Source organism: Somniosus microcephalus, chromosome 7, assembly GCF_052327205.1.
Source record: "Somniosus microcephalus isolate GS21.2 chromosome 7, FLI_Smic_1.0, whole genome shotgun sequence".
Classification (NCBI taxonomy): domain Eukaryota; kingdom Metazoa; phylum Chordata; class Chondrichthyes; order Squaliformes; family Somniosidae; genus Somniosus; species Somniosus microcephalus.
In genome coordinates this window covers 59,962,154-59,975,250 of record NC_140993.1, presented here as the reverse complement: position 1 = coordinate 59,975,250, position 13,097 = coordinate 59,962,154, and the positions used below count along the sequence as shown (strand labels likewise).

The window sequence follows — 13,097 nt, the reverse complement described above, 5'->3', positions numbered from 1 at the left end:
GCCCCCCCCCCCCATCACATTGATGCATTAGGGAGCGCTATGTTGAGGCATCGTGTTGGGATGGAGTTGTTTGGTTTACTACAGCAACAGCTTGCATTTACATAGTGCCTTTAACGTAGTAAAATGTCCCAGGGCACTTCACATAAGAGCATAAGAAATAGGAGCAGGAGTAGGCCAATCGGCCCCTCGAGCCTGCTCCGCCATTCAATAAGATCATGGCTGATCTGATCCTAACCGCCAATCTACTATCACAGAACGATCTCCTGAATCTAACAGAATTAGACACACGAAATAGGAGCAGGATCAGGCTACACGGCTCCTGGGCCCGCTCCGCTACCCACAGGGCCATGACCGATCCGAACCTAGACTCATGTCCAAATTCCTGCCCGCTCCCCGTAACCCTTAATTCCCTTTACTTCTAGGAAACTGTCTATTTCTGTTTTAAATTTATGTAATGATGTAGCTTCTACAGCTTTTTGGGGCAGCATATTCCATGGACCTACCACCCTCTGAGTGAAGTAGTTCCTCCTCATCTCAGTTTTGAAAGAGCAGCCCCTTATTCTAAGACTATGCCCCCTAGTTCTAGTTTCACCCATCATCGGGAACATCCTCCCCGCATCCATCCGATCCAACCCCTTCACAATCTTATATGTTTCAATAAGATCACCTCTCATTCTTCTGAACTCCAATGAGTAGAGTCCCAATCTACTCAACCTCTCCTCATATGTTCATCCCCGGGATTAACCGAGTGAACCTTCTTTGTACTGACTCGAGAGCAAGTATGTCTTTTCTTACAGGAGCGTTATCAAACATAATTTGACACTGAGCCATATAAGGAGATATTAGGACAGACTTGGTCAAAGAGCTAGGTTTTAAGGAGTGTCTTAAAGGAGGAAAGAGGTATAAAGAGGTTTAGGGAGGGAATTCCAGAGCTTAGGGCTTCGACAGCTGAAGGCACGGCCGCCAATGGTGGAGCGATTAAAATCAGGGATGCGCAAGAGGCCAAAATTGGAGGAGTGCGCGTATCTTGGATAGTTGTGGGGCTGGAGGAGGTTAGAAATGGGGAGGGGCGAAGCCTAAAGACCACTGACACTGGGTGCCCTTAATAGGCATTCCACTCCCAGCATTGATATCTTATCGAGTACAAAGTGTGTTTTGTGAATATTTTATGTAATACCTACACTCACCTCAATTATTGAAGGTCCTATGGAATCGATTAATATTGAAGGCATTGAGCTAAGGCAAAGTCTTTTCTTTATTGCACTGTGTATGCATAAATGCTGTCTTGCTCACTCGCTCAAGTTTGCATTTATTACCCTTTTTAGTTTTTTTACTGTTTATACTCTATACTCTAATGAAGCCATTAGTCAAAGGCTCTCTGGGAATCGAGCTACCTTATCTGCCTGCCAGCTTGTGCTTCCTGATTGAAATTATCCGACAAACAGGCACCCGGTTCAAGTTGTAGATCTCTTTATTACTCCATAAATGTACAGCTATGTCGCATCTGTTTACTTAACATAGTTTCTTGTCAGGTGCAAGCCTCAGCTGAGTCTCGGGCGCTCCTTTCCATAGGTCTTCATTTCGCGGAAAGGAAAACTCGCCTGCAGTAGGGAAGATGAAAGACTTGTATTTATATTGAGCATTATTACGAATTGTGCTTTTTTTTTTTTAGAAAAAATCATTAACAATATGAGATAGGAAGTTGTTTCTCTCAGGTCAAACAATGGAAAATGAATTGGCCATGTCTGGTTATTCAGAGAGATGGGTTGCATTTTGGTGTTGGAAATCTATTTTGATCTCTGGGGGCTGTGAGAAGCTTTTACAAATCAGAACACACGTCAGAACATCAAGAGTATCGAAAAGCAGAAAACTGGGCGGTGGGATAAGGTAGACTATGCTTTTAAATTGAATTAGACAACCCACCAGTGTGAGCTAGTGCTCGTGTATTTTTTTTTTTTTTAACAGCACGCAGACAGAAGTTGTACCAATTTTTATCAAGTAACTCTCATTACTCATTGTGTTGTGTGTTTTATCCACTCTGGAATAAAGCAGTTTACAGTTCGGACCAGTGTTGCTTTGGGAGAGATCGAAGGAAACACCTTTATAAACCATGGAAATCCGGTCCAGATAACAAGGGAATTTGATTGTTACACTCCGAGTCCCTCTACTGCACAAGTATATAGAGGGTAGTGGGAGTCAACTTTTATATAAAATAACCACTCCGACCTCTTAAGGGAGTGACTGACACTACTGTACCTGAGATGATATCTATGGTAGTCACACGTTCGTAACCGTAGGCCAACACGGCAGCCATTTTGGGCAACAACAACAACACCTTGCCTTATATATAGTGCCCTTAAATGTCCCAAAGTGGATCACAGAGATGTAATAAAAAATGGACACCAAACCATGAGGGGATATTGGGAGAAGTGACCAAAGGCTGGTCAGAGATGGGTTTTAAAGAGTGTCTTAAAGTAAGAGAGGTTGGGTGATTTAGGAAAGAAATTCCAGAGCATGGTGCTGAGACAGCTGAAGTCACAACCGCCAATTGTGGGGAAAAGGGAGAGGGGCTTACACGAGGTCAGAGGAACGGAGATTTGGAAGGGATGGTGTAGGGCTGGAGGAGGTTACAGAGATAGTAAGGTCAAAGCCATGAAGGAATTTCAACACAAGGATGAGAATTTTATATTTGAAGAGTTGGGAAACAGGGCAGCTCATTCTCTCATTCTGCCAGTACACGTCACACCTAATCTGAGCCGTCTTTTGCCTCCACTAGTCCTATTACCATCTCGTCTGGTTTTGAATACCTCTTAATGTCTCTTTACTACTTTTGTTCTGTCGCAGCCCTGCCTTCGATCTATTTCATTTCCTTTCCAGTTTTGAAAAAGGGTTCACCCGAAACGTCGACTCTAATTTCTCTCCACGGATGTTGCCTGGCCTGCTGAGTTTTTCCAGCATTTTCTGTTGTTGTTTCGGATTTCCAGCATCTGCAGTATTTTGCTATCGTACATTCCTCCTCATCTCAGTTCTAAATGGCTGGCCGCTTATCTTGAGACTATGCCCCCTAGTTCTAGACACTCCAGCCAGGGGAAACAGCCTCTCCGCATCTACCCTGTCAAGCCCCCTCAGAATCTTGTATGTTTCAATGAGGTGGATATAAAAGATCCCATGGCACTTTGTTTTAGAAAGAGTGGGGAGTTCTGATGATAGCTAACATTCCTTCCTCAGCCAACATCAATAAAACAGATTAACAGGCCATTCATGTGATTGCTGTCTATGGAACCTTGTGCACTAATTGGTGTTTGCCTACATCATAATAGTGACAACAATTGACTGTGAAGTGCTTTGGGATGTCCTCAAGATGTGGAAGACGCAGTATAAAGAAAGGCAAGCTTTCTTTTCTGAGGGATTTCAGTTAGCTGAATATTTACTAAGAAAGCAGACAAGGAAAAACTAAAGAGGACTGCAGTCTTCTGGAGGTGATGCAAAATTACTTTCTTACTCACTTTGTCAAACAGCCAACAATAAGTGGCTGGATCTAATCTTTAGCAGTGATCCAACAAAGTGGAAAATTGCCTAGCTATGTCCTGTCCACAAAAAGCAGGACAAATCCAATCCAGCCAATTACAGCCCCATCAGCAAAGTGATGGAAGGGGTCGTTGACCGTGCTATCAAGCAGCACTTACTCACCAATAACCTGCCCACCGATGCTCAGTTTGGCTATTTGCCAGGACCGCTCGGCTCCAGACCTCATTACAACCTTGGTCCAAACATGGTCAAAAGAGCTGAATTCCAGAGGTGAGGTGAGACTGACTGCCCTTGACATCAAGGCAGCATTTGACCGAGTGTGGCATCAAGGAGCCCTAGTAAAATTGAAGTCAATGGTAATCAAGGGGAAAACTCTCCAATGGCTGGAGTCATATCTAGCACAAAGGAAGGTGGTTGTTGGATGCCAATCATCTCAGCCCCAGGACATCGCTGCAGGAGTTCCTCATGGCAGTGTCCTAGGCCCAACCATCTTCAGCTGCTTCCCTCCATCATAATGTCAGAAGTGGGGATGTTCGCTGATGATTGCACAGTATTCGGTTCCATTCGCAACTCCTGAGATAATGAAGCAGTCCATGCCTGCATGCAGCAAAACTTGGATGACACTCAGGCTTGGGCTGATTTGTGGCACGAATGTTACTTGGCACTTAAGTGCCAGGCAATGACTATCTCTAACAAAGAGAGTGTCTAACCACCTCCCCTTTACATTCAATGGCATTACAATCGTCGACTCCCCCACCATCAAGATCCTGGGGGGGGTCACCATTGACCAGAAATGTAACTGGACCAGCCATATTAATACTGTGGCTACAAGAGCATGTCAGAAGCTGAGAATTCCCCTCCAAGTCTCACACCATTCTGACTTGGAAATATATCGTCGTTCCTTCATCGTTGCTGGGTCAAAATCCTGGAACTCCCTCCCTAATAGCACTGGGAGTACCATCACCACACGGACTGCAGTGGTTCAAGAAGGCGGCTCACCACCACCTTCTCGAGGGCATTTGGGGATGGGCAATAAATGCTGGCCTTGCCAGCAATGCCCACATCCCGTGAATGAATTAAAAAAATATGGTACATAAGGTAGACCGTGAACCAGCCACCATGTTATTGGAACTGAAATGCTCATGAGGAATACAAAAAGGACAGCAAAAAAAATTATTGGATTCTCTTCCTTTCTTCTTTTCTCCCTGCTTCTCTCCTCCTTCCCTCCCCTTGCCAGACCACTCTTTGCTCTGCCCCTTTTTTCTCCTTACTTCTCTCTCTCCCTTGCTTGCCTCCTTTTTCTCTTTCATCCCTTTTCTCTCTCTTTTCCCTCTTTCTCCCCCCCCCCCCCCCCACCCTTTTGCTCTCCTTTCCTTATTCTCTCTTTTTTCTCCCCTTTCTCCTTATGGCTTTTTTCTGTTGAGCACAGGTATTCTATGTACAAATATTTAAAGATGTGGTTCACGATACGTATATGGATCAGTCAGCCTATGTTATTATGTTTTCCTGTTAGAATATTTATTACTTTTAAAAACATTTTTTTAAAGTATCTTTTTAATTCTAATTCTATGGATTTGATTACAGATAGTCTTGCCATCAGGAACCCTTTTCAAAAATCAAGAATTTAAAAGGATTATGATTTACCTTAATATAATTGTCTTGTTTTCTTCCTATTGTCTGTCTCCATTCATTTCTCTAATATTTTGGTTAACAGTGAGTACTGATGGTATATCGGGGGAACTGGCCAGGAATACTTAGTGTTGTGTAAAGGAGACGAATTAACATGCACATAGTTGAAATGACTGGATCGATGAAGCATCCTGAATTAATGTTAATTCAGTTACTGTACACTGAGGGTTCAACAATTTGTCTCAGCCAGTTCCCCCCGATGTCATCAGCACTTCTGTTTGCATAAAAGTACACCCCTCTCCCCTTCCCAGATAATACCGAAGTTTGCACAGCAACATAGCAGAAAATGATGCTAAAGGTGGCACTATGTAGCACCCCTTTTTCCCAACTTATTCTGTGTATCTGATGTTATAATTGAACCTGTAACAGTTAGAATTAGATTGGCTTGAAGAATGCTATGTTTGTTGAGTCGTGGACTGTTAAAATACAGATTTGTGCTCCCGACACCCCAAGCACTAAGTTCTGTTGTCCCAACGATCAGGGAAAACCACCTGGGAACTTTCTTAACATCAACTTTTTAATGGTGGCGTAGAGACATTGGCTTTTGGCTCACATTACAAATGTGACAGGCTGTTGGATGCCAGTGTGTGGAGTTGTCCGCATGCAGAGCTCTGTAGTCTCTGACAGAGGTGTAATGTAGAGCAAGCAGTATGAACTTGCTGCTGTCATTCGCATCAGTTACTGTTGTCAAACTTATACTGTAGTACAACAGGACTATTAAATAACAAATTGATTAGCATAATGAGACTTAGAAAGGGATCTGGGAGTCATCATAGACGTGTCTCTTTCAACGTACAGTTAATGTGGGGAAAGCAATTTCAAAAGCCAGCAGAATGCTGGAATATGTCACTAGAACTTGAGGAAAGGTTAGAAGAGATACTGAAGGGAACAGGTAGGGACCCAGTGGTAGGTAGTAGTTGACTTAGAAGCAAATGAGGATTGGCTCAAAACTCAAGTAGAGGCTGCAAAGTAACGTTCTCTAGTTATACTTCTCAACTCTCTTTCCCTCCTTTCCTAAATATTAGAAGGTCAACGAGTGACTAGTAGCAGAACAACTAGGCTACCTTCATAAATAACTGGGAATCCTCCCTGAATAAAAAATGGACTAGTACAAGATGGGCTACACTTAAGTCAGAAACTTGAAAGGAACATTGAAATAGCAGAGTAAAATCATTTAAAATAGCTAGGTGGGGGGAAGGGCAGCAAGCAAACCAGATCAGAGATGAGACGGATCTTGGGGTAGAAGGCGTACAACAGATAGGTAGGAGCTTAGATATATAGACGAACGCACAAAACTGGAGACCAGGAAGAGAGAGACATGAGAGGAGATATATCTACAATAAAATGTATGTACACGAACACTGGAAGAATTCGAAATAAGGTGTCGGGACTGGAGGCTGTTGCACTATTGGGGAACTACAATATATTGGGAATATTAGAAACATGGCTAAATCCAAAGGATGGAAATAAATATATCGAGGGTATAGCGTGTTTAGCAAAAAAGTGAACAAAAAAACGATGGGTGTAGCCCTATATGTCAGGGACACATGGAAGGTAAATTAAGTTGATCCTGTGGAAGGTTGGAAGCTACAAAATGAACTACGCTGGTTAGACATCTCTAAAGAAAAAAGGAATCCAAGGTAACACTTGGGGTATGGTCGAGACCCCAATCAGTGCAGGGAGGAAGACAATTTGCTCTAGAAGAGAGTAAAGATATGTGAAAACAGGAAACTTATTTTAATGGGAGACGTCAACCAATTTAATATAAACTGGGAAAACCCAAGTGGTTTAGAGTCGATAGATGGTAGTGCATGATTGCTTCTTGACCCAGTTCGTCAAGGAAGCCACGAAAACCAGTACTCATCTTGATCTGGTATTCATAAAAGACTCAGAAAATGTACACAAAATCAAAGTTATAACTCGGGACAGCGGCCACAGAATAATCATGTTTAATGTGATCTGAGGGTCAAAAATACCTAAGGTCAGGAGCCAGGACTAAATTCAATGAAATGAGGGAACAATTAAAGTAAGTGGGGGGAGATCTTCAACAACACTTGAGTAAAAGAAAAGTGGAATACTTTTAAAGGTCTAATGCTGAGAATGCAAGATAAATACAGTCCTAAAACCAACAAGCCCAAACTAATCAAAATTAACCTAAGTGTTTAATAAATGTTAAAAATAAGATAATGAGGACATAGGCTTCTACAAATCCTGCCAGGAGAATGGCCTCACTGGCATGAATACAAGAAAATGCCAAAACACATTAAAAGGGTAATCGGAGAGCAATAAGAGACCAAGAAAAAAGCATAGCAGCTGATAGTAAACTTAACAATAAAAAATTATTTCAATACCACAATAGCAAGAGGGCAGTCAGAGAAGAGGTGAAAACTATAAAAGATGTAAACGTGCTTGATCTGAGGATGAGCATAAAATAGTAATTATCCAATTGGATGCTACAATTGGTGATGTTAGGATCTCTCTGGATGGATGAATTAATATGAGCTGAATGGCCTTCATCATCCATAATTATCTTGCGAACATTGAAGTACAAGCCTACGGAGGTTATCCTGAGGCTTTACAATGCACTGGTCAGACCACACTCCGAATGTCATTTTCAGTTCTAGTCACCGTGGCACAAAAAAACATATAGGAATTGGACAGGGTGCAAAGAAGAGCAATCAGATTGGTCACAAATGTAAGGGAAAAGATTAGAGAACCTGAAGCTCTTACAGTCTAGTAAGAAGGTAGGAAATGGACAACATCATTAAGCTATCCAAACATAAAAAGGGTGGGAAAAGATCACCTGATCCATCAAGCTAGCTTCAACCAGACATCATGTAGCCATATATGCCAATGAATGATGAGGCAAAAATATTCTAAGACCAGTTCAGGAAAAACTCTGGGAAATTCCCCTTCAACTCATTGAGGTAATCAAACAAATCTCGAGGAGACTGTTGAATGTTAAATGGTATAGATAAGTTAAACCCAGAATTTTACTTCAAAATGAACTAAGAAAATAGCACTAGCAGAGATTTGAAATGATTGAAAAGTTAATTTAAAACTGCTGTTAGGAAGAACTTTATTATTCAGTGTGATAACTACTTGGAAGAATCTGCCCAGCAGGGCAATAGAGACAAAAAATGTAGGTACCTTCCAATTGCATTTGGATACTATAATGGGAGAACGAGAGAATGCCTCTGCACTTGCTTAAAACCTGTTACATCTCTAACTTTTTCCAGTTCTGACGAAGGGTCATCGACCTGAAACATGAACTCTGTTTCTCTCTCCACAGATGCTGCCTAACCTGCTGAGTATTTCCAGCATTTTCTGTTGTTATATTAGAGTATGAGAGGGATGAGCTTGGATATTACACTGCCTTTTCTTGACCTTGTCCTTTCTTAGGTTCTAATACTTAACTCCTGCACTAAATTTCAAATTTATATTAATTACTAATTAAATAGACCTGAAGTTCTGTGCAAGTTTGAATCATTTATACTCAGAAGTGTGAAGTGATTGATGCACTTTGGGAGGACTCATATGGAAAGACCGTATCCTATAAATGGCATGATTTTGAAAAGTGTAGATGAGCAGAGACACCTTGGTATCCATATACACAAATTCTTAAAGGTGGCAGGCCAAATTGATAAGGTGGTTTAAAAAGCATAAGAGGTGACCTAAAAAAGGTTTTAAAGATGATGAGAGGTTTTGATATAGTGAATAGAGAAAAATTATTCCCTCTGATGAGTGGGTCAATAACTATAGGTCATAGATTCAAAATCATTGAGGAGAAATGTTTTCACAGAGTTGTTGGGATCTGGAACGCTCTACCTGAAAAGGTGGTGGAAGCTGATTCCTTAAAAATTTTTAAAAGGGTGTTGGACAGGGACTTGAGGATGAGGAACTTGCAGGGTTACAGACAAAACGCAGGGATGTGGGACTAAACATGACTGCTCTTTCAAAGATCCAGCACAGGCATGATGGGCTGAATGGCCTCCTTCTGTAAGTTTCTATGATTTGCATCCATACTTATCCTTGTAAGCATTTCTATCGACATGTTCATATAACTTTAAAAAAATATATATAAAATCTATACTAGTTAGAAACATTAGGAACAGGAGTAAGCCATTCAGTCCCTCGAGCCTGCACTGCCATTCAATTAGATCATGGCTGATCTCCACCTCAACTCTATTTACCCACCTTTGCTCTGTATCCCTTGATATCCTTACCTAACAAAAATCTATCTATCTCAGTCTTGATAGCTCCAATTGTCCCAGCACCCACAGCCCTAAGAGAGAGAGGTCCAGATTTCTACTACCCTTTGTGTGGAAAAAGTGCTTCCTGTTTTCACTCCTGAATGGCCTAGCTTTAATTTTAAGTTTATGTCCCCTTTATTCTAGATTTCCCTACCAGATGAAATAGTTTCTCCATATCAACTCTAAAAAATTTTTTAAACATTTTAAACACCTCAATCCGATCACCCCTCAATCTTCTATGCTCAAGGGAATACAAGCCAAGTTTATGCAACCTGTCCTCCTATTTTAACCCTTTTGGAATTCAGCAAAGGAGGACCAAGAAATTGATAAAGAAAGGGAAAGTAGAATATGAGAGTAAACTAGCGAGAGACATAAAAACAAACTGTAAAAGCTTCTGTAGGTATGTAAAAAGGAAAAGATTAGCGAAAGTAAATGTGGGGCCTTATAGGCTGAGACAGGAGAAATTATAATGGGGAATAAGGAAATGGCAGAGAAATTAAACAAATACTTTGTGTCTGTCTTCACGGAAGAAGACGTAAAAAACCTCCCAGAAATAGTGGAGCACCAAGGGTCTAGTGAGAATGAGGAACTGAAAGAAATTAGTGTTCGTAATAAATAGTACTGGAGAAATTAATGGGACTGAAAGCCAATAAATCCCCTGGACCTGATGGCCTACATCCTAGGGTTTTGAAAGAGGTGGCTATAGAGATAGTTGATGCATTGGTTGTCATTTTCCAAAATTCCATTGATTTCTAGAATGGTTCCTGCAGATTGGAAGGTGGCAAATGTAACTCCACTATTTAAGAAAGGAGGGAGAGAGAGAAAATGGGGGACTACAGACCAGTTAACCTGACATCAGTAGTAGGGAAAATGCTAGAAATGCTGGAAAACCAGTGGATGTGGTGTATTTGGATTTTCAGAAGGCATTCTATAAGGTGCTACACGAGGTTATTAAACAAAATTAGGGCTCATGGGATTGGGGGTAATATACTAGCATGAATTGAGGATTGGTTAATGGACAGAAAACAGAGTAGGAATAAATGGGTCATTTTCGGGTTGGCAGGCTGTAACTAGTAGGGTACCGTAAGGATCAGTGCTTGGGCCTCAGCTAGTCACAATCTATGTCAATGATTTGGATGAGGGGACCAAATGTAATATATCCAAGCTTGCTAATGATATCAAGCTAGGTGGGAATGTAAGTTGTGAGGAGGATGCAAAGAGGATCAAGGGGATAAGTGAGTGGGCAAGAACATGGCAAATGGAATATAATGTAGAGAAATGTGAAGTTATCCACTTTGGTAGGAAAAATAGAAAAGCAGAGTTTTTTAAATGGTGCGAGATTGGGAAATGTTGGTGTTCTGAGGAACCTGGGTGTCCTTGTACACGAATCACTGAGAGTTAACATGCAGGTACAGCAAGCAATTAGGAAAGCAAATGGTATGTTGGCCTTTATTACAAGAGGATTTGAGTAGAAGAGTAAAGATGTCTTACTGCAATTATATAGGGCCCTGGTGAGACCACACCTGGAGTATTGTGTACAGTTTTGGTCTCCTTACCTAAGGAAGGATATGCTTGCCATAGAGGGAGTGCAACGAAGGCTCACCAGACTGGTTCCTTTCCTGGGATGGGGGGATTGTCCTATAAGGAGAGATTGAGTAGACTAGGCCTATATTCTCTGGAGTTTAGAAGAATGAGGGGTGATCTCATTGAAACATACAAAATCCTTACAGGGCTTTACAGGGTAGATGCAGGGAGGATGTTTCCCCTGGCTGGGGAGTCTACAACCAGGGGTCACAGTCTCAGAATAAGGGGTCGGCCATTTAGGATTGAAATGAGGAGAAACCTCTTTACTCAGGGTGGTGAATCTTTGGAATTCTCTACCCCAGAGGGCTGTGGAGGCTCAGTCATTGAGTATATTCAAGACAGAGATCGATAGATTTTTGGATATTAAGAGAATCAAGGAATATGGGGATAGTGCAGGAAAGTGGAGTTGAGGTAGAAGATCAGGCAAGATCTTATTGAATGGCGGAGCAGGCTCGATGGACCGAATGGCCTGCTCCTGCTCCTATTTCTTATGTTCTTATGTTCTTATGTTCTCTAAGCCCCATCCAAGGCCAATATATCCTTCCTGAGGTGTAGTGCCTAAAATTGAAATCAGTACTTCAGATTGAGTCTGACCAAGGCTTTGTACAACTAGTTGATTTCCCAGGGTGTTGCTCACTTACATTTTTTTTAAAGACTGTAGCTGTGTCTCTCTACTTGTGTCTCCTTTTCTTTCTATTTCTCACACTCCACGCTCTCCATCTCTCCTCTCTCACATTCTCATTATCATCGGCACCTTTTCTCTCACTCCTCTCTCTTGAATGCCTTTTTATCACATTCAATCGTTTGTCTCTCACTCACCTTTCTCCTGGAGCCCAGATTTTCTGATCGCCTCAAGAAATTATTTCACCCACATCAGTCGCATTCATGTTGTTTGTGTAGGGCTGGGAGGTGTGCACTCAACCACAGCCCACCCGCTTTATCATCTGTCATGTCAATGTCACCAACTTTCTGAAACGGTGAGCTTTTGCCATGGCTACGTACTGTCTGGTGACTCCATCTGGTAGGGTGCGTGTTCTCCAGAGTGCTTATTGCCATGGATTGCCAGTTGCACTGTTGCCATGGCTGCAGCTCTACCGACAGAAGGTCCTCGGGTTAAGATTTGCAGAAAGTGTGCAGACTCTGGTAAGGCAGGGCCCCGAGGGGAGTATATCACTTACAGGAAAGCTGTAATTTATTAACTGCCCAAGAATATAGAGTTGAAACAAAACAATTTGCAATGATGTACCAGCCGCTGTATAGATCTAGTAACCTATGTGTTTCATATAAACATAAATGAGGAGGTAAGTCATACCCTACCATGAATTTTCAGGGTACTACCAGCCTGTTTCTGCTCGGTGGCATGAAACTTTCCTCTGTCTCTCTATGCCAAAGATACTGTCAATGGCTTCATCTGCATGATGGGGCAAAGTTTGAGGAGTAAATTCAGCCGTAGACTTGCAGTGCTGCACTAGTTTTGTGGCAGAGAGCTGTGAAGAGGGACATGGTTTGATCCATACGAGTGGCCACTGGGGCGGAGTGCCAGCCCGTCCTGTGCTGTCTCACACACAGGTTAGGTGGGTAGCATTCTGCCAGAAGCAAAAACAAACCAGAAATAAAACAGTGAGTGAAGCATGTGGATTTAGGTGGCACCTGATTCAGCTGTTTTCCAGGCTCCTGTATGAGCAGGTGCTGTAATAAAAAGACATTTAAGTTATTCAGTCACCTTGAAGCATTGGCCTTGGTCGCAGGGCTTTATTCAGTGCTGTTTTTAGTTTTACATTGCTTTTTGTGCTATCAGATTTGCTTTTTGCACTATCTGATTATTTTTTAACTGTTCACTGGCTTTTCTCAGTTCTGTAACTTGGCTTGTATACTTCTGTCCTAAACCAGATGATCATCTTCTTATAGTCTCATTAGCTCTGGAACCAATGTTCTAAATTACACTGATGCATTCTTAAATGTGGGGTGGAAGGAAGAAGCTGCCATTTGGGTACCGGGGCCTAGGGCTGGAGCAGAGCAAGGTGCTCAAGCCTGCATTGCGCA

The 13,097-nt window shown here is 42.0% G+C and overlaps 1 protein-coding gene and 1 long non-coding RNA gene across 4 annotated transcripts in view; one reads left to right on the top strand and one right to left on the bottom strand.

Moving 5' to 3' along the window:
• The window catches only part of zc3h3 (zinc finger CCCH-type containing 3), a 311,770-nt gene that overhangs the window by 118,161 nt on the left and 180,512 nt on the right, over nucleotides 1-13,097 (top strand). The window lies entirely within an intron of this gene.
• Nucleotides 1,467-13,097, bottom strand: part of LOC147114655 (uncharacterized) — a 53,386-nt gene continuing 41,755 nt past the window's right edge. Inside the window, exon 4 of the long non-coding RNA XR_015078973.1 lies at nucleotides 1,467-1,601. This is a non-coding gene — a long non-coding RNA (uncharacterized LOC147114655). The remainder of the gene's footprint in view (nucleotides 1,602-13,097) is intronic.